This window comes from Coenobita brevimanus, chromosome 46, assembly GCF_032717465.1.
Source record: "Coenobita brevimanus isolate Jiangsu-jjx chromosome 46, ASM3271746v2, whole genome shotgun sequence".
Taxonomy (NCBI): Eukaryota; Metazoa; Arthropoda; class Malacostraca; order Decapoda; family Coenobitidae; genus Coenobita; species Coenobita brevimanus.
The window spans coordinates 6,417,854-6,435,353 of NC_136999.1; the positions used below are offsets into that span (position 1 = coordinate 6,417,854).

Sequence of the window (17,500 nt, forward strand, 5' to 3'; positions counted from 1 at the left end):
GTGTTATTTACTCGTAGGGCACGCTTTAACGGATAATACTGATGTTACTTTCAGAGAACGTACTGGAAGACTAGAGTATGTGATGTTAAGTGGGAAGTTGTTACTGTTACTGCAAAGGTACCGCTACGTTTAATAAAGCAAGTGGTTTTGTAATGGAATTTACAGTATATACTGCTGGTTTTGTAAGTCCACTTGGTATTTTTACAGCACGTATTGCTAGGCTATTCATGTCTTTAATATATTAATATCAAAACACATTATTGTGACGCTAAAATATTACATTTTAAAAAAGGAAGCCGACATTCAATCAACACTGATAAAAAATATAATACTCAGTAACTGACACTATATAAGTATGTATATCTACAGTTTTTTTAGCCAAAAACTGGATAAAACATACATATCCAGTCCTGCAAAATGTATTAATCTACACACACACACACACACACACACACACACACACACACACACACACACACACACACACATTCTGCTGTGAGTGGCAGGACTGGACATCTCTAAATCTGGCGTGACAAGAGAAGAATTTCATGAGATCACAGCCACAGTAATTCGGAGAGAGAGAGAGAGAGAGAGAGAGAGAGAGAGAGAGAGAGAGAGAGAGAGAGAGAGACAGAGAGAGAGAGATAAATTGTATGTTTACATGTAAACACAGTATGCATAAGCGTCCCTACTTGTATACTTTAATGGCATTTCACACTGTGCATCAATACTATGTGTATGTGTATGTCTGTATGTATCTGTTTATTAATCTGTCTACCTTCATGTATATATGTTTGGGCACGAGTATGCAAGTGTGTGTGTGTGTGTGTGTGTGTGTGTGTGTGTGTGTGTGTGTGTGTGTGTGTGTGTGTGTGTGTGTGTGTGTGTGTGTGTGTGTGTGTGTGTGTGTGTGTGGATAACCAATAATACCATCACACTATATTAACCCACGCCTGCCCCAATTCCCCTCCATGACCTCATCGACAACCAATGGCATATCGAGTCATTAATAACCTGACCTACTCTGACTATGTCCACCTGACTTTTATGATTCTCACTCCACCTCTGGGGATTCTGATACTAAGCTGGGCGATTCTGACGTAACCTTGGCCCATACTTGTGACATCCAGCTGCCTTTAAAGAATCTCATTTATGGAATTTGACATCAGATAATTTTAGGGATGTTGACACCAGGTAAAGGATTCTCACATTAGTTAAGGGATTCTGACACTAGTTAAGGGGTTCTGACTCCAGCTGTGATACTCTAACATCAACCAAAGGATTCTAAAAAAAAATCTAGAGGGATTCTAACGCCATCTACACCTATTTCAATGGAATCTAGTTGTCTTAAAAGATTCTCATGTTAAAGAGAATATGGCATTACCTACTAGGACTCTGATGTCACCTATATCTAGACACTGCAAACTAGAGGGGTTAGATCTAGCCTTCATTTTCCCTAGTTGAGCAAAATCGTCTGGAAAAATCTGGAACAAGACGAATTATCACATCATGTGATTCAGAGGGTTTAATATATCCTATTAAATTAACCCCTTCACAAGGATGGCGTCTTTTCTATATTTGTCTTCTTATTTCCAGACGATTTTACTAAGATGATAAGTCTCTCGTACTAAAGACACAAGCAAAGGCCATACATAAAACGACTCAATTCAAAAATACTCCCCAAAAGTGAATGTTGTAATCCTAGGAGTAAAAATAATAATAATAATAATAATAATAATAATAATAATAATAATAATGATTCATACAAACCTGACTTACAATATGAACTCTGGCGTTGGGTGTCAGGCAAGATAAACACACACACACACACACACACACACACACACACACACACACACACACACACACACACACACACACACAATCGATCCTATCTTGACCACAGGATATTAAGGATTTACAATGTCGTCGCCTTTCCTGTAAGAGGTGGGAGAACTCTGGATTGAAGCGCTTGGCAATAGAGTGAAATAAAACACCTTTACACACACACACACACACACACACACACACACACACACACACACACACACACACACACACACACACACGCGCAAACAATACACTACCTTACCCAACTCTCTCTCTCTCTCTCTCTCTCTCACTCTCCACTTCATACTGACCTCAGGATATGAAAGCATTAACCCCTTCAACACGGTGACATCTTTAATATTTCATTCTTGCGACGGCAAAGATTATTATTATTATTATTATTATTATTATTATTATTATTATTATTATTAGTGGTGGTAGCAGTAGTAGTAGTAGTAGTAGTAGTAGTAGTAGTAGTAGTAGTGATCGTGGTGGTGGTACTACTACTACTATACTACTACAACTACTACTATACTACTATTACTACAACTATTACTACTACTATTACCAATACTAATACTAATACTAATAATAATAATAATAATAAAAATAATAATAATAATAATAACACATCCTCTCCATTTCCAACAACAGGATATGAAAGGCAATTTTCACCGACACTCAAAGCATTCGCTCAAACACTGTTTTTTCAACCGCTCAAGTGACATTTCGGAGTTCAAGAGTTTACTCGATCGTGTCAATCCTCTCTCTCTCTCTCTCTCTCTCTCTCTCTGCATGTACGAGTTTTGCTTTAAGAGAAACAGATGAATAAGTGACTTTTTCTGTCCACTCTAATTCACCCCCTGTCGTGCACTAAGGCTTCAGGGTATCTATTGGCGACTTTTGTGGTCTGTTCTTTTACTGTATTGCTGTCCATTATTTTACTTGTATTTTCCGAATGGAGAGATATTGTCTAAGTCCTGATTTCACACTGCCATAAAACTGATTAAATGGAAAAAATTAATCTCACTGACAATCTACTGAAGGAGAAAATTTAACAGTTATGGCTCTGCTTGGACCGTCTTCAGATAAAACAGTTCACACTGGATGGAGTCTGTTACATCTTCTCAATATCCGAAATTACCATGAGTGGGTACCAGTATAAGTATTCATGGTTTTTTTATCCTTTCAGTGGGAGAATAACCTTCTTAGTTTACTTAGCCTACGACCATCTGATATAATTCAACTTAGGAAGGGGTTCTAGTAAAGAAGGAATTAATAAAGACTCACCACTCCAATCCACTGTTTCTCCCTTAACCTGAAGAAAATCGTCTGGAGGCAGCAAGAATAAAATAAATATGCACAGAAGCGGAACTTTTCAAATAGTATATATCTAGACAACGCACCCCACAATCACCATGTTGTGAAAAACACCATGATACTAACACGTTATACAATTCTATCATATTTGGTTTCTCAGCTCATCATCATCGTCATCATCTCAGCTCCCCGTCATCACCATCATCATCGCCATCATCATCGCCATCATCATCATCATCATCGCATTCTACGGTAAATTTCGTTAAAATCTGGAAAGCTTGTCCACACTTTCGGCTCCCAGTCTTTACCCTATCCATCGAATGACCTATTTAATTCTTCGTTATATTCAGTCGACTTTATCACAGTAAGGTACACTTTTCAATATGATGGAGTTACATGACGTCTTAATTAACTTCTTCACAGCTAAAAACCCATCGCAAGCTGAATAAAATCGTCTCAAGATACCACGATTACATACTACTAAAAAGGTTATTGGGCTGAGGGGGTAAATGACAGTTCTTAAAAGCTAAAAATATTCTCTCTGACATCTTCGGCTTGCCTCTCTTCTCTTTGAAATATTTGGCTTCTCTCTTCTTCCCACGGTCACTACCTACACCTGAATCAACAAATACCCTTTTAGTCTCGATACAAAAACTTCCCATGACATTCAGTCAGTCAGGTTTAGAGGACCCACTTTCACACGATCCCAATATTTCGATCTATTTGTGGTTTTTCATCTAACTAGCTTTTATTTCTTGTACTTTTTCTTTACACTCCACCCAGGTTAATAACTCTCTTCTATCTTCTCTTTCTCACGGGAATAAATCATTGAGGTTAAGATATCCCAAGCCCACCTTACCGATATTCCTAAAAACATAATTTTCAACCATTTTCCTTTCTACTCTCTTATATTATTTTTGGACGGCAGTCGAACTGTCAAAACCTCCCCATATTTTACAGCCAATATACTATTAATATTTCTAGTACTATGAATTTTCAACTATTCTGATAGGCATCTTTTAAATTATTTTTTTCTTCCTTTTTCTTCTTGTCTTTTCACTCACACCAAATTACAGACACATACAGCATCTACAGTACAAATGTCACCTTTAAAACTTTCAACACCATTATGTGAGTGTTCAGGTGTTCCACTTCAAATTATCAATGTTTATCAACCATTGTATATTTCTTTAACTATATCTATAAACTTAGCATAATTCTCTACTAATTTTTTCAAGATTTTTTCAAAATTTTCTTATGCAGCATAGGAAATACCCATGGCCTGAAGAATTCTGTTTTGTCCAAAGAAAAAAGAGAGAGAGAGAGAGAGAGAGAGAGAGAGAGAGAATACAAGCTAGATAAGGTAAAGGGTGTGTGTTTACGTAAGTGTGAGGTGAACATTAGGTAAGAACACGCAACCCAGGTGCTACACGAAGCTGATATAAACAAAGCCTTGACACGATAGAGGGAAGTATAATTCCAAAGGGAGGCATAATTTTGAAACGGAGGTATAATTTGAAGAGGGACGTATAATTCCAGAGGGAGATGTACCGTAATTCCAAAGGGAGGCATAATTTTGAAACGGAATTATATTTTGAAAAGGGACGTATAATTCCAGAGGGAGATATAATTCCAAAGGGAGGCATAATTTTGAAACGGAGGTATAATTTGAAAAGGGACGTATAATTCCAAAGGGAGATATAATTCTACACGGAAACACTATAATGAGACGTGCAGTTGTAAAAGGGAGGCATAATTATGAAACGGAGGAATAATCTGACAAAGGAACGTATAATTCAAAAGGGAGATATAATTCTAAAGGGCCGTATAATTCTAAAGGGATAATTCTAAAGGGAAGTATAATTCTAAGGGGAGTATAATTCAAAGTGGACGTCTAATTCTAAAGGGAGGCATAATTCTAAAGGGAGGTATAATTCTAAAGGGAGGTATAACTCTAGAGGGAGGTAAAATTCTAAAGGGAGGTATAATTCTAAAGGGAGGTATAATTCTAAAGGGAGGTATAATTTTAAAAGAAGCACAGAATTTAAATGAGCCGAAAGTTTAACCTCTTAATTCCAAGGACGTATCTTTAATAAGTTACTATGTTACTGTATAAAAAACTATGTGCCTAAGGAATCGAGTTGTAGTGTAGATTTCTCTTACAGTTTTGTTTCGATCTCAACCAAATATGATGAAAGGGTTGAGGGTCAGGCAAGAGGCTGACCTACTGCTTTCCAGGGCAATAGGTTACACAGGTCACATGACATGGTTAACTAACTGTCTTCAAGAACAAGGTCATCTTATACTATTCATTCGATTTTCACCACAACTTGCAGAATGCCTGAGGGTAAGACAAAAAGGGAGTCAGTTTTCCGAACAATCAGTCAAGGGTCAACGTCACAGAACAGGGACAAATTTCGACCTGTGTGTGTGTGTGTGTGTGTGTGTGTGTGTGTGTGTGTGTGTGTGTGTGTGTGTGTGTGTGTGTGTGTGTGTGTGTGTGTGTGTGTGTGTGTGTGTGTGTGTGTGTGTGTGTGTGTGTGTGAGTGTTTGTGTGTGTGTGTGTGTGTGTGTGTGTGTGTGTGTGTGTGTGTGTGTGTGTGTGTGTGTGTGTGTGTGTGTGTGTGTGTGTGTGTGTGTGTGTGTGTGTGTGTGTGTGTGTGTGTGTGTGTGTGTGTGTGTGTGTGTGTGTGTGTGTGTGTGTGTGTGTGTGTGTGTGTGTGTGTGTGTGTGTGTGTGTGTGAGAATTGTTACCACGTACTGCGAATCAGAGAGTTTAGATAAAGCCTTCATTTATCACTGCACAGCAAAAACCCACCAGTAAGCAGAATAAACTTAAAGAAATTCTACAAAAAATAAACCAAGCTATTACAAAACCAAATTCAAGGGTTAAAATACATAATTATTTTATACCGGCAACTCTACCTACCCTCTGCAGTTCGAAAAATCCCAACTAAGCTTAATATAATTTTTCTTGTGGTACGAAAAATGAAATACACATGATGTTCTCAGGCTGACGTGGTTAAAGAAGGCTGAAATTTTGAAAGGAGCAAGTCTGACAGGCAGCTGAAATCTCAAAGGCAGGGGGAGAATAGGGTATAATGTATTCTCGCGGGAAGCATGAGTGGTGTGTGTGTGTGTGTGTGTGTGTGTGTGTGTGTGTGTGTGTGTGTGTGTGTGTGTGTGTGTGTGTGTGTAAAATGAATAGAGAACTATGAAAAATAATAGAATCCAGAGAAACTGAATATTAAACACGTCAATGCTAAAGCTAAGTAAGAGTGACAAAGGTGTTAAAGTACCACGGATAAAACATTAATGGTAGAAAATACAAGGAAATGCCAGCGTGTAGAAAGAAAGTGTCCAAACTGGAGGTGAAAGACGGGTGTAAATCCAGAGATGATACACGTCAGAAATACAAAAACTGTAAAATGTAAATGAGTCGATGTAGAAAAATATTGATAACAGGAATGTGCAAACAGAACAAAAGTGAAGAATGAATTTACAAGAGCTAGCGATGAATAATTTGTAAAACCATGAATGACATTTGTCTGATAAGTTAGGACATAAAAACTGTAAAAGCTACTGTAAATCTGTCGGTGGAAAAAAAAAATGCAAGAATGTGAAAGTGTGCAAAAATAAAGAATGGATTTACAAGCGCTGAAGATGGATAATTTGCAAATCATGAATAACTTTTGAGTCTGATAAGTTAGGGCATGAAAATTGTAGAATGTACTGTAAGTGCGTCGATACAAAAAAAAAAAAAAAATATTGAAAACAGGAATGTGCAAAAGGGCAAAAATAAAGAATGAATTTACGAGAGCCGACGATGAATAATTTGTAAAACCATGAATAACATATGAGTCTGAAGAGTTGGGAAAGGAACTGCGTTTGTAGAGAGATGGGTAAATACTCTTGAATTTCATAAGTGATGGGAGACAAGTGGATAATATGAGGGATTTCTCTATGTTCTGATTTCTCAATTATCCTGTATCTTTTGTGGTTAACTATCCAGCTCTCTCTCTCTCTCTCTCTCTCTCTCTCTCTCTCTCTCTCTCTCTCTCTCAGTAAACGCACCAATTCCAAATATCAGTACAGACAGCCGTTTTCTCAATCTCAGTCCCTCAGTCCAACACAAAAGATCAAACAGCAGCTCAGGACTATGGTTCAGAGAAACTAAAGAGATAATTTAGTATAAGTCTGGAAAGGGTAAATGTCCAGATTGGTACATTTCGGTGACTTGGAAAGGACACAGAGAAAACTGCCAATCAACTCCGGGGGTTCCTTTGGTATTCACTTGACTTTCTTGCTTTTTATCCGATGCTGGAGAGGGAGGTACCTTCACGTGGTGGCATCGATATGACCGAGAGATGGAGCTGCACGATCATGCAAAGGTCCCAAATTCCCCTCCCTATCACCCGAAAAGAGGATGGGAGACTGTGGGAGGAGGGCAACTTCAACCATCAGTCTATTGGGCTCATGTTTAGATGAGCCTGGGGTGGCAACTATTACCACTACTTACTTCTACGTCACGCAACAATTTATATGAACCACAATCAAGATGCCAGCAAATTAATGTTGTTCGACACACATAGCCTGACCGAAGAAGTCAAATTCAAGATCTATTCATGTCTAGATACCTGAATATACTGCGTTTAAAAGAACAGAGGTGATAGGCAGAGAAAAATATAAACTGATGAAAACATTTTCAGAGTTAATCACTTGCATACATAAAGGACAAAGAGTACAGAGTAACCCTTGCATAATGATTGAACAAAAAAGAGAGAACGTTACTAGACGGGTACTGCACGCCCAATGTAATGTGGCAGGGATGCAAGCAGACAGTTTAGAGCAGCAGACACCACTGTAGTAGCGACAGTACGAGGGAGAGATGTAGCACAACAGCGAATTGTTAGAGGCGTTGAACTGAGCTATTTAGAGGTGCAGAGCAGATGAGACTAAAAGCCTTTCACTTCACTCTGTTTAAAAGAGCTGCGCGTGGCCAGCCCCTTGAAATAAGAACTTAACAAAAGACTGCACGACGTCAGAAACTGTTCATGGCCGGTAGTACTCTCAATCTATGGGAAGCAGATTTTGCATGGGAAGTAGCGTCATCTTCCCAGGGCAGGTCACATGAGAAAGATACCTAACGAGTATTAAGAACGGACGACAGGATTATTATTATTATTATTATTTTTTTTTTTTACCAAGGAATGTTCTTGTGGAAGGTTTTGGCATCTTGAAAGATAGAGGAATTAAGTTTTTGATTCATTATTTTTTTTTTTACCCCAACCAGAAATAATAAACAAGTCAGAAATTGGAAGTGTCAGAGCCCCATCGCGTGATTATCGATGTAACTGCTGTGATGGACGCTGTGGAAAGCAAGTGGCAAGATAAATAATGAGTCATCAGTATATGAGTGGACAAGGCTAGATGTGAAGCTCAAATCATCGCTGATGAAGAGAACAATTAGAGTTACCGAAAGGACAGGGCACTGAGGAACACCACTACCGAGCATCAAGTGAAGAACAGTGGCTGTATTTAGCAGTAGCTATATATCGACCAGAAAGAAAGCTAAGTATGATGGCATAGACAGAAAGGCAGAAACAGTACGAGGGCAGTCTGGAAATCAAAGATTCATGCCGGACTCGGTCGACAGCAATGACGCAAATTTCAATAAAGTTCCGAGAGAAGGATGAACAAATAACTGAAAAGAGTTTGAGAAGACAAGCAAATGGAGTCCACCCTGACAAAACCCATCTGACTACCAGAAAAAATAAATAAATAAAAGCTGGGAGAAAAATAGTTTCATAATTTTCCAACTAAGGATAGATGACTTTCGAGAGGCAAGGGATGAAAGCAACTGGACTCTAGTTGGAGAGATGTGAATCATCATTCTTCGAGACACATTCAATGACAGTAAATTACCGGTTAGAAGGTAAGGCGCAAGTTGAGAAACGAGGAAGATTTGTTTAGGCAGGGTATCAGCAAGGAAGCACAGTTCTTCATACACTGAAAGAATTCTGACCTTCACTCGGCTCCGTGTATTTTTTTTCTTCTTCATACAAAGGCTTCTACGACTCCCCCTCAAACGATTACTATTTTCTGGTGTTTGCCCAGACAGAGTCCCAGTGTTGAGGCCGCCATGAGAAGGTCAATGGTAATGCTAATGGCACTGAAGCTCCTATGACTCACTCTCAGCTGTATAAATTGCATGGCGTTAGCTTGAATAGAATACTGGAGCTGTTCAGATGGTGAGAGAGTTATTCTGTTATTAAAGACCCTTTCCAATGCCGTCGTTTACAAGTTCAGTGTCATTATTCTTCTACCTTTCTTTGTTGCTCTCTTTAAGTTTATTCATCTTTTAGTCTATTTCGCTGCGTTACTTAAGTTAATTTATTTTGTCCCTCGTTGCTTTATTAGTTTTAATTTTTTTTTTCAGTCTCTTTCGTTGCCTTCTCCAAATTTGTTTATCTTAGGTAATTAATTGTACACCATGTAAATTACATTTATATTACTGTAGTACGTTGTTTGTTTCTATAAATAATGTCACAGTTCTCGTAACTGCAAAGAATGCTAGTGATCTCCTTCGGAAAAACTGGGGATTCTAAGAAACAAAAACCAAGTGTTGTTGTTATTATTACTATAATTACTGAACATATCATTATTATTATCATTATTGTTATTATTTATTATTATTATTATTATTATTATTATTATTATTTATTATTATTATTATTATTATTATTATTACTACTACTACTACTACTATTACAATTACTACGATTACTCCTTAAAAAAAAATAAAAAGCACTGCTCAGAGCGAAGAGAGTCAGAAACCACTGGCAAATCGAGTGTAAAAAGTGAACATCACATTCGCCTACGTCCTTTCAAGCCCATCGCAATCATGGAAAATTACCCTTCCAAACTTTCAGCATATCTGATTCCTTGTCCTTCAACCCTTCAGTGTTCTATAGACGGAATCTCGGTATTTTTAGATTTTCAGGAAGGTTTTTCAAGGTCTAGTCAGTCGCTCGAGGTGCAGTCAGTCGAGAGGTGTGGCTGGGTGTTTTATCTCAGAACTGGCTTTGATGAAATTGGTGGCTGTGTTTGGAATGTGCTCGTGGTAGATTTATTTGGTGTGTCTTGTAATTTCGGATTTAGGTTTACTGAGAGAGAGAGAGAGAGAGAGAGAGAGAGAGAGAGAGAGAGAGAGAGAGAGAGAGAGAGAGAGAGAGAGAGAGAGAGAGAGAGAGAGAGAGAGAACCAGCTTTAAAATACCCACCCTGTATGACACAGGATCCCAGGGTCACGCGTTTCAAATCATTTAATACTACTGTAGATGACCTGCACACTATCTCTGTGGTAGTACATGCAAGTTGGTGTCATATAGCTCTGCCATTCCCAATTCTCTCTCTCTCTCTCTCTCTCTCTCTCTCTCTCTCTCTCATATACCACTCCTACATTCCTCAATTTAACTCCACAAAACTCCAACTAAAAACCTTCTGACATAAACAGAGAGGGGGAGACTATATGAACGAGTATTAGTCAGAAGGTACAAGCATAAGAAATCACTATTATTTCCTGCCCTTCCCTGCCATAATCAACACCTAATTGTGATAAACAGTTGCTTGCTCTTTGCCTGTGTTGCCTCGTGCTGTGATAATCAAAACAAACTGCCGTAACGCTTTTCAAAGAGAGATTAGTGAACCGATGTTATGAAAGCGGGATGAAATTAGACGGGAGGAAATAATAGGAGTAATGTTATTCTTTTATCTATACTCCCTTACGATGCAAATAATTATAGTATAAATTATTTACACTATTATCCCTAGAATAATAACTTTAATTCAGTGCTCTCTCTCTCTCTCTCTCTCTCTCTCTCTCTCTCTCTCTCTCTTTCTCTCTCTCTCTTTCTGTGTGTGTGTGTGTGTGTGTGTGTGTGTGTGTGTGTGTGTGTGTGTGTGTGTGTGTGTGTGTGTGTGTGTGTGTGTGTGTGTGTGTGTGTACCAATAAATGCATACATACTGCCTTCATCGCCATCTCCATTATCAGGTGAATCCTAAGCCGAGGAAAATCGTCTATCAGTGGTGAGACTGATTTACAAAAGGGCGTCATCGAACTGAAAGGGTTGAAATAGGAAAAAAAAAAAAACTGAACACAGGTTACAGAACACGACTTATGAAACTGTAATGACGGAAATGCAAAGGGAATTACATGGGGGGGCAGTAGTCGCTGTCTTATGCTTCTTGTACTGTAATTATTAAGCATATTACAGGTAGGCTGCAAATTAAAAGAGAGAGAGAGAGAGAGAGAGAGAGAGAGACTACAGAACGACACCCTGCAAACTCTCATAAAAAAAGGAAATAAGAACAGCAGTCATTTACCTGTGCCCTCTCATTCTATATGGATTAAAAGCAACTTACAAATTTAACCCAAAATTTCCCAAAGAGATTCCAGAGTAAGTGTAATGAAACTGCTGGAAATGAAAGGGAAAACTGAAACTAGCACACACTGAGCTGTAGTTTGGTGTATTGTATTAAAGCATGTTTAAGGCAGGCAAGTGCATTCTTACACACACACACACACACACACACACACACACACACACACACACACAGAATGAGAGAGAGAGAGAGAGTGTGAGAGAGAAACACAATACACTAAATTAAATATATAAACCAACAACCCCTCAAAATAACAACAGCACGAAAACAGAAGACCGGAATAGACGGTAAAATAAAAATCAAATGTTTCCCCTTAAATCTAGCCTTAGAGTTTACTCCACAAAACCTTTCGGGATTCCTTCCATTAGCACACCTGCCTACTGAAAGGTGTATTAATAAGGCCCTTTTCCTACCTGTTTTAATGTGGGCTAATGGAGTGACCGAAGGCTATTTGTGGAGGAAAGGGAATGTTGGTGTTCGTGATATTATTATTATTATTATTATTATTATTATTATTATTATTATTATCATTATTATTATTATTAGATGATGGATGGATGGATGGATTATTATTATTATTATTATTATCATTATTATTATTATTATTATATCATCATCATTATTATTGCTATCATTTAAATAATATAATCAATTACCCTGCGTTAAAGGTCCACGGGTCAAATCCAAGAGGTGTCAGAAACTATTCCACTATTGAAAAGTACGGTAACGTAGCATGGCGCTGTCCTACACCCAGGAGCCTCCGTGGCCCCCATAGGGATAATAACGGATGGTTTGCTGTTAGTATTATGGCTATTACTGATCAGTAATTAATATTCTGTACAAACAAGAATCTACAGCTATCTATCTACGAACACTTTACGGGTGACCTCAAATGACCCAGATCTGAATTTTGACCTCCCTAAAACCAACCTTTGGTCACCCTGATTCAAAATGTATATGGGTCTGGGGGTCTCTGGCCCTTGGTTTAGGCGTGATTGAAGGATAAACAAACAAACAACGCAGCTCTAGCCGCGCTGTTTGTTCGTGTGTGTGTGTGTGTGTGTGTGTGTGTGTGTGTGTGTGTGAAATTCTGTATATATGTCTGAACTGATGTACGCATATATACGTATGAATATGTGTGTGTGTGTGTGTGTGAATATATGTACCCTATGTATGTATGTATGTATGTGTTTCCCCTGTACGATGAGTTATTTCACTTTACACAACGTAGTGAATGGGGTAATTAGACGTGACTCTTTTCTCTTCAGTAATTAGTGTAATACGAGTAAGGTACCTAAGAAAGCCCACTTAACCTCCTTTGCCTCAGTTACCCTCAATAGGTCATCTGACTAACATTACAGTGGCATTCAAAGTATTCCGGAATGAAGGTTGTGCTCTCTCTCTCTCTCTCTCTCTCTCTCTCTCACACACACACACACACACACACACACACACACACACACAAACAAGCAGAAAACAAACATTTGATTTCAAAATTACACCCATCTCATAACTCTCTCTCTCTCTCTCTCTCTCTCTCTCTCTCTCTCTCTCTCTCTCTCTCTCTCTCACATTACTCTGAATGGCCAAGTGTTGTGTCTAATCACCTCGCTCAAGTATCAAAGACTGTTTCGGTAAATGAAGGCTGATGAGAGTAATGATGAAAGAGTTGTCCTGACCTTTGAAGAGCCCGCTTTTGGTGTTAGATAGATAGACAGACAGACAGACAGATAAACAGACAGAAAATTAGACAGACTGACAGGAAGACCCTCATGGACAGATGGATGGATGTATATATAACACAAAGAAGATAAACAGATGGTGAGATGCAACTTCGTATTTACAAATGGGCTGATGAACAGAAATAAACAGACAGATGGGTAAAGAAATGGATGGATAGACAGAAGGAATGGCATATTATAAGCATGTGTGTACAGATAGATTGATAGACAGACAGAGGTAGCCAGATAGACAGAGAGATAGACTGGGAAACATACTGATAGCCTAACATTTGGCCAGTTGATACACCGTGATACATGGAGACAAAAGAGGCAAAAAAATACGACTTAATAGGCAGGCAAGGAGAGAGAGAGAGAGAGAGAGAGAGAGAGAGAGAGAGAGAGAGAGAGAGAGAGAGAGAGAGAGAGAGAGAGAGAGGGGCCCTAAAATACAAAAGTGCGACTGTGTACTTTTTAACAGTACCGTACTGTACCCACATTAACTACAGTGCTACATACGCTCCCATTACAAAAAACGAGATAAAACACGGACGCTATCTGACACCAAAACATTACGTACGTGTGTCAGTACTTTTCACTCACCTCCCATTTCAGTGACAGCAACAGTGACAGCAAAAACAGCTTCACACTAAAATATTCGCCCAATTTTACCGTGTTAAAAGTTTCTATGTTATGTGAACGGAAAATAATGAGAGGAAAGGATTAACAGAATAAGAGCTGACAGCAAATGAGTTCCATATTGGATTATTTGCTCGTGTTTGTCATTTTTCATTTTCCTGTATTAGGTTAACAATATTAGGACTCTCTCTCTCTCTCTCTCTCTCTCTCTCTCTCATCTGAATATAATAATTTGGTGTTATCTTGGAGCAGAATAGTAGTGTTGTCCCAACCATAAGTATTTATGATCAATAATACATGTTTTCTTTTACACCATTCATTTGATACTTATTTTCTTTTACGTTATCCAATACCGACTCTGAACAGACACTAACCAATCCTATCACCGAAGCTCAACAGTCCAATTATATTTCACACAACGTTCCATGTCAACATTTTGGCACCAATACCCACCGTCCATACTGAATCCACGCTAGAGCCATTTAATTCAAGACTGGAGTGATGGTAATAGAGATATTTTTATGACATCTCCGTCGGTTTAGGGATCAGTATAGTCTGTTTCAAAGAACCTCATCACACTGCTCCCTGCCCCAGACTGGAATCGAACTCGTATCCTTTCAGACAGCTGACAACTTCTCTAAAACATATAGCCTAGCCACCACATCCCCTACCTACTGTAAATATCCTTCAGTGAAAAGCGTCTTGGCATATCCGTAGACTTTAGCACAAAAATCCATCACTACCACAACCACGACTACTATAACTACTGCTACTACTGTTGTCATCATCATCATCATCATCATCATCATCATCATCATACCAATAATACACAAATAATTTTAAAAACATAATGATAGCAAGAACAATATGCCCACTAATATTCTTATGTTAACATGAACTTAATTTGGTGTTAAGGGGTCACTCAGATGTGAAACACAAAGAGCGAGAAATTTCGTCACCAAAACATTTATGCTCGCAGGACACACGATTTAAAGGTCACGATTCCTCTCTCTCTCTCTCTCTCTCTCTCTCTCTCTCTCTCTCTCTCTCTCGTGTGTGTGTGTGTGTGTGTGTGTGTGTGTGTGTGTGTGTGTGTGTGTGTGTCTGCGCGTGCGCGCCCATGACAATTTAACCGGCCTATAAAGATAGCTTAGAAAGAGAGAGAGAGAGAGAGAGAGTGTGTGTGTGTGTGTGTGTGTGTGTGTGTGTGTGTGTGTGTGTGTGTGTGTGTGTGTGTGTGTGTGTGTGTGTGAGTGTGAGAGAGAGAGAGTATAATGCAATCTTTTAACACAATTCACAGTATTCAAATCCTCTCAAAAATGACCGTGGAGGAATGTTTATCTCCTAATTGCCATCTAGGTAATTATCATTTTCTATCTATCTATCTATCTATTGCCAGACGCCTCAATCCCATTTGGGGTGGCCACAAACAAATCGCCTCCAAGTCGCCCTGTCCCCCGCCATTTCACTACCCTGCTCCCAACTCACACCCCCCTCTCTCATATACCTCTCCACCCCATCCCTCCATCTCATCCTCGGTCTCCCCCTCCCTCTTCCACCCTCCACCTCACTCACATACACTCTCTTCGTCAGTCTTTCACCCTCCATCCTCTCCACATGGCCAAACCACCTCAGTGTGTTCCTCACAACGCTTCCTATCACATCCACATCAACACCACAACGCTCCTTTATATCCTCATTCGTCAGCCTGTCTCTCCACGTGACTCCACAAGCTCCTCTTAAATAACTCATTTCCACTGCTCTCACTCTTGACTTGTGTCCTTCCAACAACGTCCAAGCTTCACTTCCGTACGTTAGAGTTGGTATCACAATACTGTCATGTAGTAACTTTTTTACTTCCATGCTCACTTCCCTGTTTCTTATCACTGCTTTCAAGGAACCAGCAACCTTTCTTCCCTGCTTTACCCTTTCAAGCACTTCACCCTCCAAACCTCCATCCTTACTCATCACACTACCCAAATACTTAAACGTACTCACATTTTCCAATTCCTCACCATCCAACCTCGCTATACATTCACTGACTTCACCTCTCTCAAAGACCATCACTTTACTCTTCCCTACATTCACCTTTAGGTTCCGTTTCTTACACACTCTCTCAAACTCATCCACCAAGCCTTGCAGCTCCCCTTCATCTTCACTCAACAACACAGTATCATCTGCAAACAACAGTACAGGGAGTTTCCAAACACTATCCTCTCTCACCAGGGCCACTCCAACATCCACTACCCTACCTTGTACCTCTTTTATTACCCCATCCATGTACAGATTGAACAACCATGGAGACATGACACATCCCTGTTTCAAACCAACTTTCAAAGAGAAAAATTCACTTAGTTCACCATCCACACGCACTGCAGCCTTAGCACCATCATACATACTCTTCACAGCATTCAACAACTTCCCATCTACTCCATATATTCTGAACACTTTCCACAATCCTTGTCTATCCACCCTGTCATATGCTTTCTCCAAATCCATGAAAGCCGCATACAACTTCTTTCCCTTCTCTAGAAACTTTTCCACTAAAGATCTAAGAATGAATATCTGATCTACACAACCTCTTCCCTTCCTAAAGCCTCCCTGTTCTTCTCCAACTAATTTCTCTGTTCTTTCTCTAACTCTGTCTATAAGTATCCTACCATACACTTTTCCTATTATACTAAGAAGACAAATGCCCCTATGATTACCACACACTTCTTTTTCCCCTTTTCCTTTGTACAAGGGAATAATTATACCTGACTTCCAATCCTCCGGGACTCTACCTTCCTCCCAGGCCAATCTGCACATCTTCCACATCCATTCTACTACTATCTCTCCCCCATGCTTCAGCATCTCACCACACACTCCATCAATTCCTGGGGCTTTCCCCGATTTAACTTTCTTCATTGCTTCCACAACCTCTATCCTACTGATTTCTACCTGTCTTCTCACCTCCCTCCTTCTCCCAGCCATTCCCCAGCCACTTATACTCGCATTACTTCCATCCTCTACGTTCAACAATTCCTTAAAGTGTTCTCTCCATCTGCTCACTTTTTCTCCCTTCTCCACTAGTAATCTACCATGTTTATCTTTCACTCCCCTGCTAACTTCACTTCCACCCTGTCTTACTCTTTTCACTTCTCTCCAGAACATTTTCTTACAGTCCCTCCACTTTACACTCAAATTCCTTCCAAATTCCTCATCCACTCTCTTCTTACTCTCTCTTACTAATCTTTTCACCTCTCTCTTCCTTTCCACATATAACTCTCTCTTCTGCCTCTCAACTTCTTCCACGCCCCTATTTCTCATCCATTCATTGTATGCTTTCTTCTTTTGTGCCACAGCCTGTTTCACCTCTTCAGTCCACCACGCTGTTCCTTGCACCCCCTACGTCTTCTCTTCCTTCCACACACCACATCACATGCTGCACATATTTCTTCTGTAAATATCTTACACACACCTTCCACGTCTCCCATCTGCTCCAATTCATATTTGCCCAATCGTTCCTCCACTTCTCTCTTATACTCTGCCTTTTTCTCATCCTCTTGT

General features: G+C 39.4%; 1 protein-coding gene across 1 annotated transcript in view; it reads right to left on the reverse strand.

Moving 5' to 3' along the window:
• The window catches only part of LOC145398804 (adhesion molecule nephrin-like), a 169,767-nt gene that overhangs the window by 120,398 nt on the left and 31,869 nt on the right, over positions 1–17,500 (reverse strand). The gene's annotated exons all lie outside the window — the stretch shown is intronic.